The sequence below is a fragment of the Glycine max genome, chromosome 10 (genome assembly GCF_000004515.6).
Source record: "Glycine max cultivar Williams 82 chromosome 10, Glycine_max_v4.0, whole genome shotgun sequence".
Lineage (NCBI taxonomy): Eukaryota > Viridiplantae > Streptophyta > Magnoliopsida > Fabales > Fabaceae > Glycine > Glycine max.
In genome coordinates, this window is record NC_038246.2 from 37,757,778 (window position 1) to 37,775,763 (window position 17,986).

A 17,986-nucleotide genomic window follows, 5' to 3' on the forward strand; every position below is an offset into this window, starting at 1 on the left:
GATGTGAGTTTTGTATTACATCCTATCAATAGTTGCTTCTATTTCCATTTCAATTATGTTTTCCTTCAATCAGGGGAGGGAGGCATAAGATGACATTTATGTAATTAGAAGTGAATACAACAAACATTCTCTCAAATCAAACTTGCCAAGCTATTTCAAGGATAAAACAATCAAAACGCAAACTTTAAACCCACTAAGCAAAAGATTATTTGTTCTTAATTTTTATAAAAACAAAAAAATGTCTCATATGTTGACAAAAAGATCATATATATTGCTAAAGAAGGTTTAATATATAGCTTTTATTTAAAGTAATACATTTTTTCTTAAAGTAATACAATTTTATTTAAAGTAATACAAAAATCACTACTAGAATAGTTGTATTCTACATCGCGCCATCTACGACGGTTCTGGAGAACCGTTTTAGAATATGGCGCGGTTGCAATTTTGTAATTAGGCGAACAAAAATTAGTTTTTACGTCGTACATTTTTTTACGTCTGGTGGTGGCAATCTTGTAATTACGTAAAATTAAGACTACGACGGGTTTTTTACCTAGGTCTGTCATAGTATAGCATAATTAAAACGACCTAAACGGCGCCGCCTGTACATTGTGTCCCTCAGCCATTGTCTCAGGCATCCTCCATTGTTCCTCCCTCAACCATTCTCTCCCTGAACCTCATGCACATTGTCTCTATCAAAGTCAGGCACATCGAAGCGGACCATAGCTACAGTCTTTACCTCAAACCTTGCAGTTTCTTGTTATTAGGTTAGAAGCCATCGAAAGTGTTTGCACGCCTCCTTACTCAGCTCCTCAAACAGGTAATGTCGACAATCCTCAGTCTATTTCCCATTTAATTGTTGATTTCTTATTGCGGCAAATACAAGTTAGACGACATTGACGAACATTTAGAGAATTGCCAATACCAAAACAACCTAGCTAGTTGCGGTGTGTTTTATACTGTTATGGCCATAGTAGCATGATCAAACCATAAAACAACTCGAGTTACTCGAAGTTTAGAAGCCATTAAGGATCAGACCAAGTTTCCATCAGTGTAATTTCCAATGATGAGGTCAGGCTTGTCTTCCATGAAGTCAATTCTAGTCTCGCTCTCTTGTTTTTATGAAACATAGGTGGTACTGTTACTGACCCTATTTGATTTGAACTCATGCCCTTGTGTTGTGTCTTGTTTATTTCTTGAAGATGGATCTCAAGCTTTGTGTACTTGCTGCTTAGAACTTCAAGCATCATTCTTAGAGTGTTGTTCTCCTCTGTCAGTCATTGTAACTCAACTTTAATAGTTTCCACCTAATCATAAAATCAACAGTGTTGTAAGCTTTAAGAGTTAGTTACATATGCTTTCACCCTGTAGGTAAAAATGTTCACAAGAGGAGATTCATGTTCAATATATGTTTCTGAAAGGTTTTGTTTATCCATAGGAATCAAAAACAGGTATCAAAACATTTACAACAACTTATGTACTATATTAAATCAACTTAACTATACCTCTCTTTAATATATGTTTCTGAAAGGTTAAGGGCACCCAAAAAGCAAAGTAGAAGAACTAAAAAATAAACTAAAGAGTGATTTTTTTTTTGGTGAGAATACAACACACACCAAAAGAAAAAGGAGGAACTAATTAACTAGATTAATAAGTTTACCTTTTCATCCATTATGATTGCTATGTTGAAGAGTTGAACGACCATCAAGCACAACTACATATAACTTAATTGAAAGGATGCTAAGCAAACATGAATATGTAAAGGGTATAAAAATAGTATCTAGATTCCAGTATTTACGTGGCATGGTCTATGAATTTGATGACTCAAGACTAGTGACATAGTCATATATATATATAGAGTTGGCTTAGAATGTGAACATAATTAATCCAAGGCAACCGCTAGCTACTGAATATGAACATGACGCACATTTCCCCTAAAAAAGATATACCCTTTGTATGAAGTCGTTCTTATTTTAATTTAATAATTATGTCATGAAGATAGATAGACAGGTCAGCAAAGAATATTTTATTGCTTATATGGTTGATTTACATTGGATAAGGTTTTGTGGTTATGGATTCATGTCTCTTATAGTTTGTTTGATCAATATTTGTATTTGTAGGCTTCAGTTTGTACCTGCAGAGAAGGAGGCTCTTTTTTATCAGGTGCCAGAATATTTGTTTCTATTTGTAGTTTCTTTCAGCTTTGGTCTCAGTATTACTCTTTGCATGCCTGCTTCCTTTTTCTTCCTTCTTCTCATATTTCTGGACTCAGGGAATAATTTTGTCATAACTCTAATTATATGCATGAAATGTGTCAGTGGGCTGTTCAAATCTCTCAAAATTTGTAAGTTATTCAACCCAAAAAGAGGTCACCGGTACATTTTTACTATTCATAGAAAATATTAATATTTTATTTTAACTGCTTTGATTCATCTAGCAAGTAAGTTGATTGTGGACCATTGGATGAAAATTTCTTATTCCACTTCAACAAGTCAGTGTACTATTGAACAATTTGTGAGTGATGTACGACTATGCTTTGCAAAGAGGTTTTGAGTTATGCTAAATTAAATATGTTGAGTGGTTTTTATGTCTGGTGTAGGCGGTATTTGTAATTGTATTGTACCTAAACTGATGTTATAGGATTTGCTTTTCAAATAATATATTTTTGTATTTAATTTTTTAAAATAGAAAGTTTATAAGAAAAAAATGCATGCCCATTATTCATTGTCTGGATCAAGAAGAATTTTGAAATCATCTAAATATTAAAAATAATAATAAAATAGTTTTTATAATAACAATAATATTTCATTAAATTAGTGAATATTTTATTTATATTTTAATATCTTCAGTATTAATATTTATATTCTTATATTATTCTTATGCATACAAGTGAATGGTGCAACTTTTTAAATTCATTTCATTTATAAAGTGCAAAAATAATTCACCTTTAATTTAATTTGAAATTACATAGTAATATGAATTTAGCAAAATTTGAAGATATATATACCTTATTATTTTTTTAAACAATCTAGCTTCAAACATTTTTTATCCAATATAGCAAAATTGATTTCATTTTTCTTTGACCAGAAACTAATTTCTGGGTTGTTTTGTATGGGATTGAAACATTACTAAAGTATTACTAATGTGTGAAACTAAATTATTTTTAAATAATTCTAATTAAATATTTAAGAAGGCATTTGGACATAGTCTTATCTTTTTCTCTCTCTTAGTAGAAGAAGAATATGTTATCTTCCCTAAAGTTAAAGGGAGAGTTAGGTTATCCTTTCCAGATTTTGGTTGATTTATCCTGAAATATCAGTATATTCAAAAGGATACCTAAATCACAGTGCTCCAAATTTTAAGAACCTAATGTTATTCTTTGCTTCATCTTTTCTATGTCTTATACTTAACTGTAAGGTAACATTTTGTTAGGATATCCATTCAGGATTTTTTATATGCTTCGAAACATCCACATTTCATGCATGTCTGACAATTTCATGTACTGCAGGTGAACTAGGCTATTGTGGGCATTCATGGTATAGCTGTGCAGTTTGCTGGAATCAAATTCCTCGAATCATTGGTATGAAATATTTTATGATTAAGAAATTTTAGCCATTTAGCTTATTGCTTTGGATGTTAAATATACCTGTTTTTTAGTTTTTGAATGATGAAAATAAGATAAGTGATGATTAATAGGTTTTACTTTTTGAAGCATAGTTTATATTTTCTGTATTAGTACATAGTACTTAGTAGCCTACCACAACAATATGAGGCTTCAAATATAGTGATTGGCCTGATCCCAAAATGAAATAGGCCAACGATTGAAATTGAAAGATATGGCAAACTATCAGATTTCAATCTGAGTTCCCTCCTCAATTTCTTACACTCCTAGTTTGTCACACTTTCTATCATTTACCTTGCACATTTTTTGGTTTTTAAAATAATTAAATTAGCCTGATTACTTTTAGCTAGCCACAAGAAGATGTAATGGACAGACTGAACATTCACAAAGTATGACTGCTCCTCTAACAAAAGACAACATTACCTTTGAGCCTACTCTCATAGCCTTCATTCCTATCAAGTATCAACAGGTGTTAAAACTTAAGAGTTATTACTGAGGAGAGTATGTGGAAGGTTCCCTTACTTAACTCCCACTCCCCAGTTTTTCCATGTAAACTAAGAATCCGAAGTTAGCTTATCATGAGCAATTTCACAATCCAATACTTAGACAACAGTTGAGAACTTATCTAACCTAAACAATATTCTTGAGCAATCCAACACTTAGACAACATCTGAGAACTTGAAGACTGATTCAGTATGATTAACCACTTTTCCAACTTGAACAATATTTCCCCATAAATTCTCTTGAGAACTTATCTAAGCTACTGCGCTTATAAATATGACAATTAACTTACATAACTGGATGTGAATAGATGAGAGCTTAACACACAATGAAGCCAATGAGGTTGTGAAGAGGGTTTAGCCTACCAAAAACCAAAATTGTAATAAATATATATTTTTATTCTTCTTGAAGAGGGTTTAGAAATAAGTACCTAAACCAACAACCAATTTGGCAGGGAATTTTTGACCATCTGATTCATCACAGAAAGGGCCCCTTGTAGGTTCCATGTGGTGCTTGGTAACATGTACAATATAATTTATCTGGGTTTTCTTTGCAGCTCTTCCCTATTAGAGGAACTATAATAGGTATCAAAGCAAGGAGTTCAATGCTGCTGTTTTTACTTTGTGGCACTGCCAACTTATTGGACTCTAACACACTGTGTTCATCCACACCATAAGCCCTTCTTATGGACTTAATAGTGTCACCGAAGTTTGTGACATCCTCTACCCCTCACATATATACTGACAAAGGAATAAAAATCCAAATATTAATTAATAGTATTTTTTTTTTACATTTGTAAATACAAGTCTTTCAAAGGGATAAAAGGCTCACATTCACTTTCTTCTACATCATATTCAAACTTGTCCAAATAAATAATAAAGTTATCTCGGTTTAAGCAAGACCGTCTAAGACTTCATACAATTAATATAAAACCCTATACCCCAATGCCACATCCTATCAGAGCGTTGTGTCTCGACGTTCTTCAGCACAAGGTTCCTTAAATCAATTCACCTAGTCGTCTGCTCCCCCGAACACAAAGTTCAAGATCATCACAGGATCCAAATACAAACAACACACGGGGAGTGAGTTATCACATTCATAACTAATAGAGAAACAAGACAACTAGATATACATATCATATAAACCAAATAAAATTTACTTACACGTAATTCACGTAATTCCACCACTTTGTCATTCAAAGTTCACTTTTCATCCATCAATCACACTTTTCAATCATCAATCACATTACACAAAAATCACATGCTCTGATCAAGACATAATAACACATCAATTTCATAATAAACAATTAGCAAGCGCATGAGACAGTTATGCTAAGACTCAAGCCTATATGCAATGTGGTACCATGTCAGTGAAAAACCACCCTGGGGCGCTTAGGAGTACATAACAAGACACACCATACAATGGGTTTATCAGGTCACTCTCACTAAGTAAGATCATAGGGAGACCAGTCAGGGTCATGATGTTTTGCGAGAATGCTCCAACCATATGGGATCAGCATAAGCTTAAAGGAGCACTCAAACCCGGTGACCCCCAAGGCCTACACTCCGAAGAGTCCATCAGGGCCTCTCCCTCCTGATTTAGGTCCAACCCCTAAAATCATTTTAGCACACAGGCACTACTAGTGAATTATACAATACCCACGACCTCACACTTGTGTCTTAAGCACGTACAACATATTGCACTACAATTTAACACTGGTTCCTAAATAGGAACCTACACTTTCTCTTTAACACTGTGCATTTACACTTTTCTCAAGATAACACTGGTCGGGTTATTGTACAATTCACAGCTTACAACACAAATAATGTCACATCAAGAGTTAATCACACACTTATTCACAACCAAAACTCATTCACAATTTCACATCTCATAATGTCACAATCCACCATCACATGTTTTCACGTATCTCACAATTCAACACCTGTTCTACTTTACACTTTTACTCAATCACAATAACAATATTATAATCTCAAGGCAACATATCATTCCACAATTCATCACATATTTCATTTATAAGCATTGGTCATGAATTATACAATACCACGACCTCACACTCATGTTTCAAACATGTTTAACACAATTGCGCTACAATTTAACACTGGTTCCTAACTAGGAACCTACACTTTCTCTTTAACACTGCGCATAAACATTGGTCGGGTCATTGTATAATTCATAGCTCACGATATAATTAATGTAACATCAAGTGTTAACACATCCACTTATTCACAATCGAATATCATGTCCACACTTTAACATCTCATAACATCACATCAGCCATCTCATAACATTCCCAATGATATTCATAAGGTACAACATACACATGTTCATGAAACTTAACCATAATATTCTCAAACTCCAACACTTAATAATTTTTGGAATCATACTATAACACTCTACAATATTATTTACATAAATTATTAATATAAATAGCTACCTCTATATCTATAAACTAGCATACATCATATTGAATCACAAATTTCAAGGTAAGCTTTCAATGCACAAATTTTAAATAATTATATGAACACTTTGGTCAGTTTCAATTATGATATTAATTTTTTAAAATTATATAAAAACCTAAACAGCAAGAAAAAGAGAAAATACAAAATCAATATCTCTCTCTAAATTTCTCCTTACTTTATTTCATCAATTCATATTAATTAGAAAAAGTACTCGATTTATAGGGTTCACGCTCAACACAATAGCATATCAATTTCACAAAAATTGGTCTGTCAAGCATATATAATTCACTGTAATAATTATAAGGATAAAATAAAAATTGCAAAAACACCCCAAAACCCATTCCAATTGATATCTCTAAGGATCCCTACACATGTTCTCACTAATTCCCAATTGTAAATAACTCAACCCTTACCTCTGAGCGGACTCACGTGTCTTCAGCCAGCGATAGTAACATCTCTAGCGGTTCCATGAGATTCCTTCAGTTATTCCTCTGACTGCTCCGATAGAATTCTCAAACGTCAGAGAGACGGAGAAGAGATTGAAACCTCCACTTATACTGTCTTCATGTGATTTCTTTTTCTCCCTCCACGAATATTATCTCAAAACTCCCAACGGTGGAAATGTGCGCAATTGAATTTCGAACAACATATCCAAATTTCATTAACATCCAACGGTTAACGAAATTGGGATCGTAGTTTTACCGAGACAGTTTTGGGTTTCTGCGGGAAATTAAAATGCTACAATGCAAAGGGTTTTCCTCTAAGGTCAGATATGATTTTGAAATTCCCAACGGTGAGAATGTTCTAAATTGGGTTTAGAACGTGGTACTCAAATTTCACGACGATCCAACGGTGAACGAGTACGAGATTGTCATTTTTCTGAGACAGGTTTGGTGGGCTGCGGGAAAAAGAAAGGGTTTTGAGAGGAGAAAGGGAAAAACGAAAATGAGGCCAAAAAGAGGCACCTGACTTAACATAAATATTTATACCTAGGGTATTCAGCCTATTATTTGCTCTATATTTATTTATTTATTTATTTTATAAAAACAAACTCTATTTTATTTTCTATCAAACAAATAAATGAAATACCCTTTTTATTTTCTCTCAAATCATTATTTTACTTAATAATTATATCTCTTTATTTATTTATTTATAAAATCTCATCATTTTTCTAAAACTCTATTTATTTATAAATAACAATCTTTTTTAATCTAAATTACAAAAATTGGGATGTTACAAAGTTCACCAAGTAAACCAGCTGCACTGTCTGTGATTCTAGCCACTGTAATCGAAAAATAAACATTTGAATTACTTTACAAAGACCACAAAATATATTTCATAAGTGACACTTTGATTGTAGCCAAAACTGATGAAATACGATTTGGCAACATCAACTTTCAACAAACATTTGTTGGAATAAAGGCAGCCCTAGCTGGTGCATATATATTATAGTTCAAGAGGTCCTACATTAACCTACCCGAGGATCTTGAAGGCTGATGTAATGGCACCTGTCTCCAATGTTGTGGCTACCTTTGTTCCAAATAAACCTTCAGCCAGAATTGACACAAATGTCTTTTTGTCTAGTGACTACAATTTGTTGTCTGCAACATCCATGGGAACTTTCCTCATGCATATGATGTTGCTGCTCTTTTGAAAACAACACACCCTAATTGGAGTGTAGCTGCTATAACATCTACATTGGTTACAACAAAAATCCCGTTGACCATACTCCAAACTCCAAATCCAATCAGGGATAATGGAAACACATTTCAATATGCTTGCCCTCTTGCTATGGGAGGTGGTGACATTGAACCTAATAGTATAATTGATCTTGGTCTGATATACAATGCCACCCCTCAGAATTATGTTAACCTCCTTTATGCTGAAGGATACACAAACAACCAAATGTTAACCATCACAACATGAAGGTCCTATAAATGTTTTGCTTACCCCGTCAACTGATCTTAACTACCCTTCTTTTATACTTTTGTATACTAACAAAACAAGATCAATAGTCCAATAGTTTAGGCACCATGAAATTGTGTTTGATATGTATTGTATGATCTCATCTTCTTTGAGTCACTCTAGTGCCAAAGCTTCTTCCCCAGCAAACCAACATAGGAGGACAATATGTAATTATATAATACAAATACCACTATCTAATTATATATCAACTGTTAGGGTGCTGCATAATTGTTATTCAAGTGTGAATCATTGTAAGATGTTATTCAATTCTTCTTGCTCATGTGTGTGTACAGTGAAATTTCTTTGGTAGTATTCTATTTTTTTTTAATTAATGTTGACATCATAAATACATACTTTGGTGTTTTGACTACTTTGAATAAAATATTTTTGGCAATTGAGTAAGCAATGTAAGTTTTCGACAATTCACTTTGTTGTGTAGGTGAAGGTTAAACATACTTTGGACAATTCTTTGTTGGTTGACTGAAGATAAAGTCATAGTATTTGAACCTGCCATTACCTGAGTCATCTTTGTTGTTATTACCATCTATATATCTAGGTATGTAACTTACTCCGACTTCTAATTGGATTCTAAGTTGGTTGTTCATATATTACTATTATTGTCCATTACAAATATGTGCATTTTGAGTGAACCCTAGTCTCCCGATTGAGATTCCATACCATGATTAATACGGATAGTTTGGATTAGTCATGGTATGGAATCTTGAATTGTCCATTCGGACAGTTTGGGAACTCTCCTTTTTTTACTTCATTCATAGTTATAGGTTAAGTATGTTGTGTTATATTTGATAAAATTTCAGTTTATTGCATATTGCTTTGTTCTCTAGGTGCATACTTGATTGTGGTCAATTTATGTGACTGCTTTCATTTGGTGTACTTGGAGACCAATGCGAAACGCTGCCGAAATTTCATCAAATTTAGCATAACATACTTAACTTGTACATATGAATGAAGCATAAAAGGTTGTTCCTGAATGGGATAGGACCTCACCTTGATATGAAAAAAGTCAGAATATCATGCATACGACATAACAGAGGCGCTCTGATAGAACAAAAAACATGAATTGAAGTTGGATTCAAGCACTGCGCATAAGTGACCAGTATGAAAAGGGGGTTGAAGATTTGTTGCAGTTTGTGCAACAACATGCACCAGTGTTCGATGAAAATTATTTCTGTCCATGTGTGAACTGTGTCAATGGAAGGTGTCAGTCATTAGATGTCATTGGATCACATCTAATTTGTGACAGCTTCAGTCGGAGTTATACAAATTGGATATGGCACGATGAATTGCCAAACATCCGAATAGCCGCCGACAATGAACTGGTACATGTAGAAACCAGAGATCGAATGGAAGACATGATACGTGATCTTGGGCAAGAGGGTTTTTTGCATGCTCATGCACCCTATAATGAAGACTTACAAACAAATTCCAAGCTCCCTTTGTACTTGGGGTGCACAACCTTCACTCGGTTATCTGAGGTGCTAGCTTTAGTCAACTTAAAGGCCAAATTTAGGTGGAGTGACAAAAGTCTAACTGAGTTGCTTGTGTTATTGAAGAATATGCTTCCTACCGATAACAAGTCACCAAAGAGTCATTACAAGGCAAAGAATATATTATGTCCGGTGGGTATGGAGTACCAGAAAATTCATGCCTACCGTAATGATTGTGTGCTGTACAAAAATGAGTTTGCTGAAATATGGAATTGCCCAACATGTGGGGTATCACGATACAAACTGAACGACGGGGAACACAATGATGATGTAAGCATAAACAACAATCGTCCAACAAAGGTTTGTTGGTATTTTCCAATTATACCAAGGTTTAAGCGATTGTTTGCTAGTGCACATGATGCTTCAAACCTTAAATGGCATGCAGTTGGTAGAATAAATGATGGGTTACTCCGACATCCCATTGGTTCTCCACAATGGAAGACAATTGATCACTTGTATCCTCAATTTGGAGCGGAACCAAGAAACCTACGACTTGGTCTTGCTTCGGATGGCATGAATCCATTTGGTAACTTGAGCACTAGTCACAACTCATGGCCTATTTTGCTAATGATTTACAACCTTCCTCCTTGGTTGTGCATGAAGCACAAATATATGATGTTGTGTATGATGATAGCGGGTCCAAGACATCCAGGAAACGATATTGATGTGTATCTGACTACGTTAATTGAAGACTTGCGGAAGTTGTGAGTAGACGGGGGTTGATGTCTATGATGCTAATGTTGGACAGACCTTCAAGTTGTGTGCGATGATATTTTGCACCGTTAATGACTTTCCAGCTTATGGGAATTTGAGCGGATATAGTGTGAAAGGACACCACACATGTCCAATTTGTGAGAAAAACACGAGTTTCATCCAACTTAAACATGGGAAGAAGACAATATATACAAGGCATTGGAGATTTTTGAAACATTATCATCCGTATAGGCGATTGAAGAAAGCATTTAATGGAACCCATGAGAGTGAAGGTGCCCCAGAACCATTAGCTGGCCATGAAGTGTATGATCAGGTAAAAAACATCGTAATTGTTTTGGGAAAGACACAATGGAAGGATCATGATGACAAGAACATTTGGAAGAAAAGGTCAGTGTTCTTTGATCTTCCTTATTGGACCAATCTACATGTTCGACATTGTCTGGACGTAATGCATATGGAGAAGAATGTTTGTGATAGTTTAATTGGTACCCTTTTTAACATCAAAGGCAAGACAAAGGATGGTCGTTTGAAATGTTGACAAGATTTGGTCGAGATGGGTATACGACAACAGTTGCATCCGCAGACACGCGGTCGACGAACTTATTTGCCCTCAGCATGTTACACAATGTCAACCAAGGAGAAAAAACATTTTTGTCATTTTCTGAAAAATGTAAAAGTCCCACAAGGATACTCTTCCAATATCAAGAGCCTTGTCTCAATTAATGATTTGAAGTTGGTTGGGTTGAAATCTCATGATAGTCACGTGTTAATGCAACAACTATTGTCAGTGGCTGTTCGTGGTATATTTCCTGAGAAACTTAGGGTTGCCATAACCCGCTTGTGTTTTTTCATTAATGCTATTTGTAGTAAGGTTATTGACCTAAAACAATTGGATGATTTGGAGAATCAGGCAGCCATTATCCTGTGTGAATTAGAGATGTATTTTCCTCCATCGTTTTTTGACATCATGGTTCACTTAATTGTTCATCTTGTTCGTGAGATTCGATTGTGTGGGCCTGTGTTTTTATGTTGGATGTATCATGTTGAACGTTACATGAAGGTGTTGAAAGGATATACAAAGAATCGATATCGACCAGAGGCTAGCGTTGTTGAAAGATACGTTGCTGAGGAAGCTATTGAGTTTTGTTCAAAATATATGCACACCGCTACACCAGTGGGAGTTCCTCAAAGTCGTTATGACTGCTCCATTGAAGGTCGGGGCACACGAGTATTCAATGTTGTAACCATGGATCACCAATAGCTGTCACAAGCACATCTATATGTATTACACAACATAGCAGAGGTCATCCCATATATAGATGCTCACAAACAACATCTTAGCGGTATTCACCCAAAAATGAACATGATGAGGTTGTTGCAAGAGCACAATAGAACTTTCATTTAGTGGTTTAGACAAACAATCTTCGCCCAGTAAAGTGCCTCCAACACATTAAGATTGCTAGCTGTCGGTCCAAATTTGAATGTTCCAACTTGGAAGGGATATGATATCAATCATTATTCTTTCCACACAAAGTCCCAGGATGATAAAAGTAGTGTGCAGAACAGTGGGGTCAGTGTTGATGGTCAAGCTGATCGCTTTTGTAGTGCTTCAGACAACAATCCCATTCAAGCATGCATGCCTTACTATGGAGTCATTCAAGATATTTGGGAGCTTGATTACGGTGAATTTAGAGTACCTCTCTTCAAATGTCAGTGGGTCAATGGAAATACCGGTGTGCGTCAAGAAAAAATGGGATTTACTTTAGTAGACCTTAAAAAGGTAGGTTACAAGGACGACCCATTCATCATGGCATCGCAAGCTCGACAGGTGTTTTATGTAGAAGATCCCTACGACTGTAGATGGTCAGTGGTTTTGCAAGGGAGAACAATTTCTATCGGTCACCATATTGATGGGTCAACACTTGATGTCATTGACATTCCGCCTTTCTCCAAAGACATGCCTTTGATTAATGATGAATAACAAGAGGATGATGTATATGCAAATCGTATAGATCATGACGAGGGTTTATGGGAGAACATTCCTACTTAACTGCGTAAGCACAAAGTACCATATACCTATTCCATGTTTTATAATTGTCATGCATAAATTTATAATTAAATTTACAAGTTATTGCCTATTAGATAACTGAAATTGTGCTAACCTAATTTTTTTTATTTCCACAGGCTGATGGCATCACCCCTAGGGTCCCCGCCACATTCAGAGAATCCTCTAGAGGTTACTTCAAGGAGGACTAGACAATCCACCAGGCTAAGAAGCCTGACTACTAGAAGCTTAGATAACCCACGACCAATTGTTAACGTCAATCCTACTACTAGTAGAGGCTCAGGGCCCCATAAAGAAAAATTTCACAGTTATCTAGGGGTTGTGGCAAGAGAAAAAATTCCGATTGTCCACTCGAATTGGAGTGTTGTACCGGACGATCTAAAGACCCTAATATGGGAAGATATTTTGGTAAGTAGTTTTAAGTACACGTATGCTTATTATTGTCTTTATAAGTGAATTTAAAATGAATCATTTAGTTACTGTTACATATCACCTTTGAAGTGCAACGAAAATTTGACATCCCTGAATGTGACAATGCGAAAAAGAAGGTGATGTCAACAGTCGTAACTATATGGAGGCAATTTAAGTCTTCCTTGACATCTAGATTTGTCTATGCTGACAATGAGGGACAACAAATAACTGATCCTATAGTGAAATACGGTCTTGATCCAGCAATATGGGCCGAATTCGCAAAAAGCTGCCAGACCCCTAATTGGCAGGTTTGTCATATTTTCTTATATTCAAAAATGGAATCAGACTTACATATGTTCTTATGTAATATACAAACAATTGTTGGTTGTGTTTGTAAGGGAATACAAAAGATGGCGCAGGAAATTCAGAAATACAATGACTGCCCTCACTCACTATCTCGTGGGGTTTATAATCTACTTGACAAAAAACTTATGGACAAGAAGAGGAAGCAAAGAGAACATTATGCTAAGTTTACTAAAAATCCTTCACTCAGCCATGACCCTCCATCCCAAGTGTCTCGATTGTTGAAGTGGAAGATGGCCCGCACAAAGCGTTATGGCCAAATGACCTCTGCAGCGGCACAAGAAATTTCAGACAAAATTGTGAGTAAAAGTGTTGTTCGTTTACAGTCATTGTCAAATAATTATGCGATAACAATGACCTTTGTTTTTTTTTAAATTTAAAAATTGTCTATATTTCAGGATTCTTTAGAGGAATAGGCTACGCAGGGGAAATTTGTTCCGCATGGGCGGCAAGACATACTGAACACGGCTATAGGTCGACCTGAACATCCAGGCCATGTTCATGTTAAAGGGGCAGGTGTGTCAATCAGCCAATACTTTGGCCTAGTGTCACGTGCCTCGAGCACTTCCTCGCCATCAATCAGCCAACAATAATTGGCAAGAATCATTGGTGACCTGAAGGATGAGATACAGAAAGAGGTAGAAGAAGAAAACAAGCAGCTGCAGGAGGCTTGGCAGAGAGCAGTTGAAGATGAACACATACGCAATTTGGAGAGAATGAAGCAAGAGTTACAACAAACAATTAAAATAGAGTTATCTCATATTGCATCACATCAATCAGCCCACATTGAGGCCCCAGAAATATAGCTTTTAGGGGCGTGTGTGAGCACAAAGGGTAGCTGTGCTGATCCAAAGGCAAAAGGATTACCTATAGAGCCTTCTGATGTTGTTGTGGATCTAATGGGCTTGTATGTAGTACATGATCAGAGTACTATGCTAGTGGCCTTGGGAATAGTGTACGACAATTCATCCACCATACACAATGTTCCTTATGCAGATGATGTGCTTAGGGTGAATGTTGTCACAGTTTACCACAGAGAAGCTCTGGTCCCTTATCCTACATTAGAGGTTCGGTTTGTCAGCCAGGCCGTTGGAACATTCGTTGCATGGCCGACCCATCTTGTGAAAAAAGTATCTGATGAGGTTATTTCTTTTTCCTATCAATCCATTTTATTTTTTGTCATTATCAATTACATGTACACTAATTGTTATTATCATTAACCATTTTTTATTCACAGAAGCCTCCCCCCAAGTTGGTTGGCTAACCTCAAATGGGCACTGCAGTGGGTGCAGTTGATCCCCTGGGAGAATTGGTTAAGAGTCCGTATGACGTTTATCAAAAGGCTATCGAGTTGTCGTGGGACGGGGTGAAATTTGGGATACTTAATTCCAAAAATGGTTTCTTCATCGCACATGCAGATGTTACTGAAATCATTTTAGGCGACAAACTCTTAAACATATCTATATTACAACTGTGGATGATGTAAGTAAATTATATCTCGTAATGTAAGTCATAAGTAATTATCTTTAAAATATTTGACTAACAATATAATATTCTTTACCCTGTTTCAAAAAGGTTTATGAATTATTGGAGTACAAGCATAGGTTTTGCTCCAGCTTATGGTTTCCTTGAGCCCCAGTCTATACACCACGCAAAGGATAGATGTGAAGAATGTGAACAATACATAGAAAGTTGGGTCAAGGAATCACATCGAGAAGTGTACTTAGGACCTTACTTGAATCAGTAAGTAAATTCATGTTACTATTGTCAAAAAGTTTGCATTAAAAGTTGGTTAATTTCATTATGTTGACTTCAAGACACATTGGCAACTTCTCGTTTTGTGTCCACGAGAGAATAGTGTAGTTTGGTTTTGTTCTCTACGGAAAAAGCCTGATCTTCACATTAAGGCCGCAGTTAACAGGTAACTACCAAGCATATAAAATTTTCTGGTTTAGCACTTGTAGTTTAGCAAATAAAATTTTATGTTATATATGTTTTTTGTTATTTTCTAAATTAGTGTAATGAAGAAAATATCGACTACTTTCGAAGGCGAGGCAAATGCACCTGCACCTTAATGGATTGAACCAAAGGTATGCCGTTATTTCATTAATAGGCATTTGAAAATCGTACCATGGTTGCCAAAAAATGACCAACCTTAATTGGGTATTTTGATATTGCATGTAGAGTCATGTACAAGCTGGAGGCTATGAGTGTGGATATTATGTGATGCATTGGATGTGGTGCATAGTCAGCGGCGGTTTGAAGAATGAACTACACAAGGTATGCATACTATTACAATAACTAATGACTTTGTTCGTATCAAATCCTACCCTACTGGTTGATGTACTTACCTGATTTAATTTTTACCAATTTGTAGTGGTTTTATGATGGAACACCATTAGACAGTGACACCATGACGACACTACGCAAGAAATGGGCAGCCTATTTTCTACAAGTTCAAAAGAAGGATGTTACACAAGTTTAGATGACATAGGAAGTTTATTGTTTCGAACTTAACATTTTCATTGTTTATGTTTCATGAATAATTATGGTCATGACATTTAATTCAACATTATTATATAAGTTTGTCTTCATATTTTGTTGACCTTAATCATTGTGCAATTTTTTCGGGTTGCAATTTGTACTTATCCCCATAGGATAAGTGTTTTTGTTGTGGCACACTGATTGAGTGCAGTTGAGATCGATGAACCTAGCTTTCTTCAAAATGTTCTGTCATTGTTTATGGACAGAGATTCTGCTTACAATTGCTTCACGACACAATTCCAGAGGAAAGGGCTTCTCTAAACCTAACTTGAATGTGAGTCTAGGTTATTTCTAACTACTGCAAACTTTTCATTTTATTGTTCTTATTTTCTAGTAATTACATATTGAACTACAATTGTATGCAACTCTGTTCTTGTGAATCGGTTATCTAGGGAAATTCCAAAGCATTTATGAAATATTACTTCTCTCACATACCTGAATGTTTGAAGCTTTAATTTAATTCATTCATATATGTCGTACATATTATCATATTTATTGAAATCCTCAACAATGAGGTATACTTTGATGGTGTGTGGTAGTATGTCATTTGTCATCCTTACTAATGCTAGTGCATTTTTCTTATCAACATTCTAATAAGATGATTGAACCAAACCAAGTTTGAGGTGATGTTCCAACTGAGCTTGGGAAACTAATCAACTTGCAGACCTTGTAAGACCTTGGGAAACCAAGTTTGAGGTGATAATTTGGTTGTCTCTTGTAACTTTCAATAGGAATTTGGATATATTATTTTCAAAAGATAGGCTTGTGGTCTGCACCAAAAAAAGAAAAAATGAGGTAAAGTAGAAATAGAGAGGTGGTTGTTTCAGCTTCCTTTATGTTTCCTAAAAAAAGTAAGAAAGAAAAGAGTACAAGAACACTCAAATATTATAATTTCTGTTTTTGTTAAAAAAAATTATGATTTTTTTGTTTCAAATCTATTATGTTCAGGAAGAGTTAATCAAATATCCAACTCATGATCTATTAGTGAAGCCTAGTCTAGATGATCTTGTTTTGAGTAGTCGTCCTTATCCATGAAGAGACTTTAATGTTCCAATTTATTGTGTAGGGGATCTCTTAATGCTTTAGGATTTTTTTATGTCTTTTGGTAAACTGTTGCGGTTGTCTCCTTACTCTCTCAAAGATTTTGAAAATGCAATTAGCCACAAGGAAAGCAATGTAGTTCTTCTAGTGGAATCTCATGTAGTACTCTTACTAGTGCTCATCAAAGGTGATGATGAATACTCTGCAGCTGTTCTGGAAAAAATACAGAAGAAGGTTAGTGTCCTTCAAGTATATTCTTTTTGGTAGTGTTGTGATGGATAAATGGACTTGTGTGTTGTATCTGCATTCCTTTTTGTATTCATACATTGATGGGGGGTATATTTTGGGGGGCAGGTCAGTTAAGTCATACTCTATAGGTAATAGGCTCGTAGGCTTGGAGAGAATAAGAATTGTTTTTCAATCCATTTTTGGAAGATGGACAAGCATTTGTATGTGCTTCCTTTCATTTCTTCCTTCATTTTTCTTATCAAAATTCCAATAGGAATTTGGCTATATTATTTTCCAGTTCCATATTCTTATCAATGTAAATGTGTAAAGATCCTACATGGAAGTGGACTACAGGGACCCATTCCATCAAATATGTCTCTCTTGAATAACTTGCAAATATACACACACACACACACACACACACACACACACACACACACACACACACACACACACACACACACACACACACACACACACACACACACACACACACACACATATATATATATATATATATATATATATATATATATATATTATTTTT

General features: G+C 35.4%; 1 long non-coding RNA gene across 3 annotated transcripts; it reads left to right on the forward strand.

The window, feature by feature from the left end:
• The first annotated feature begins 2,062 nt into the window (after positions 1 to 2,062).
• LOC106794913 (uncharacterized) lies at positions 2,063 to 17,850 on the forward strand. Of its 3 annotated transcripts, XR_005886634.1 has the most exons (14): positions 2,063 to 2,160; positions 3,506 to 3,577; positions 9,005 to 9,121; positions 12,972 to 13,260; positions 13,354 to 13,571; positions 13,662 to 13,925; positions 14,025 to 14,768; positions 14,864 to 15,108; positions 15,202 to 15,369; positions 15,444 to 15,547; positions 15,644 to 15,716; positions 15,811 to 15,906; positions 16,004 to 16,444; positions 17,237 to 17,850. It is a non-coding gene; the product is annotated as an uncharacterized lncRNA (long non-coding RNA). The 3 variants fall into 3 exon arrangements; XR_005886633.1 differs by having other exon boundaries at positions 16,004 to 17,850; XR_005886635.1 differs by having other exon boundaries at positions 15,485 to 15,547; positions 16,004 to 17,850.
• The last annotated feature ends 136 nt before the right edge of the window (positions 17,851 to 17,986 follow it).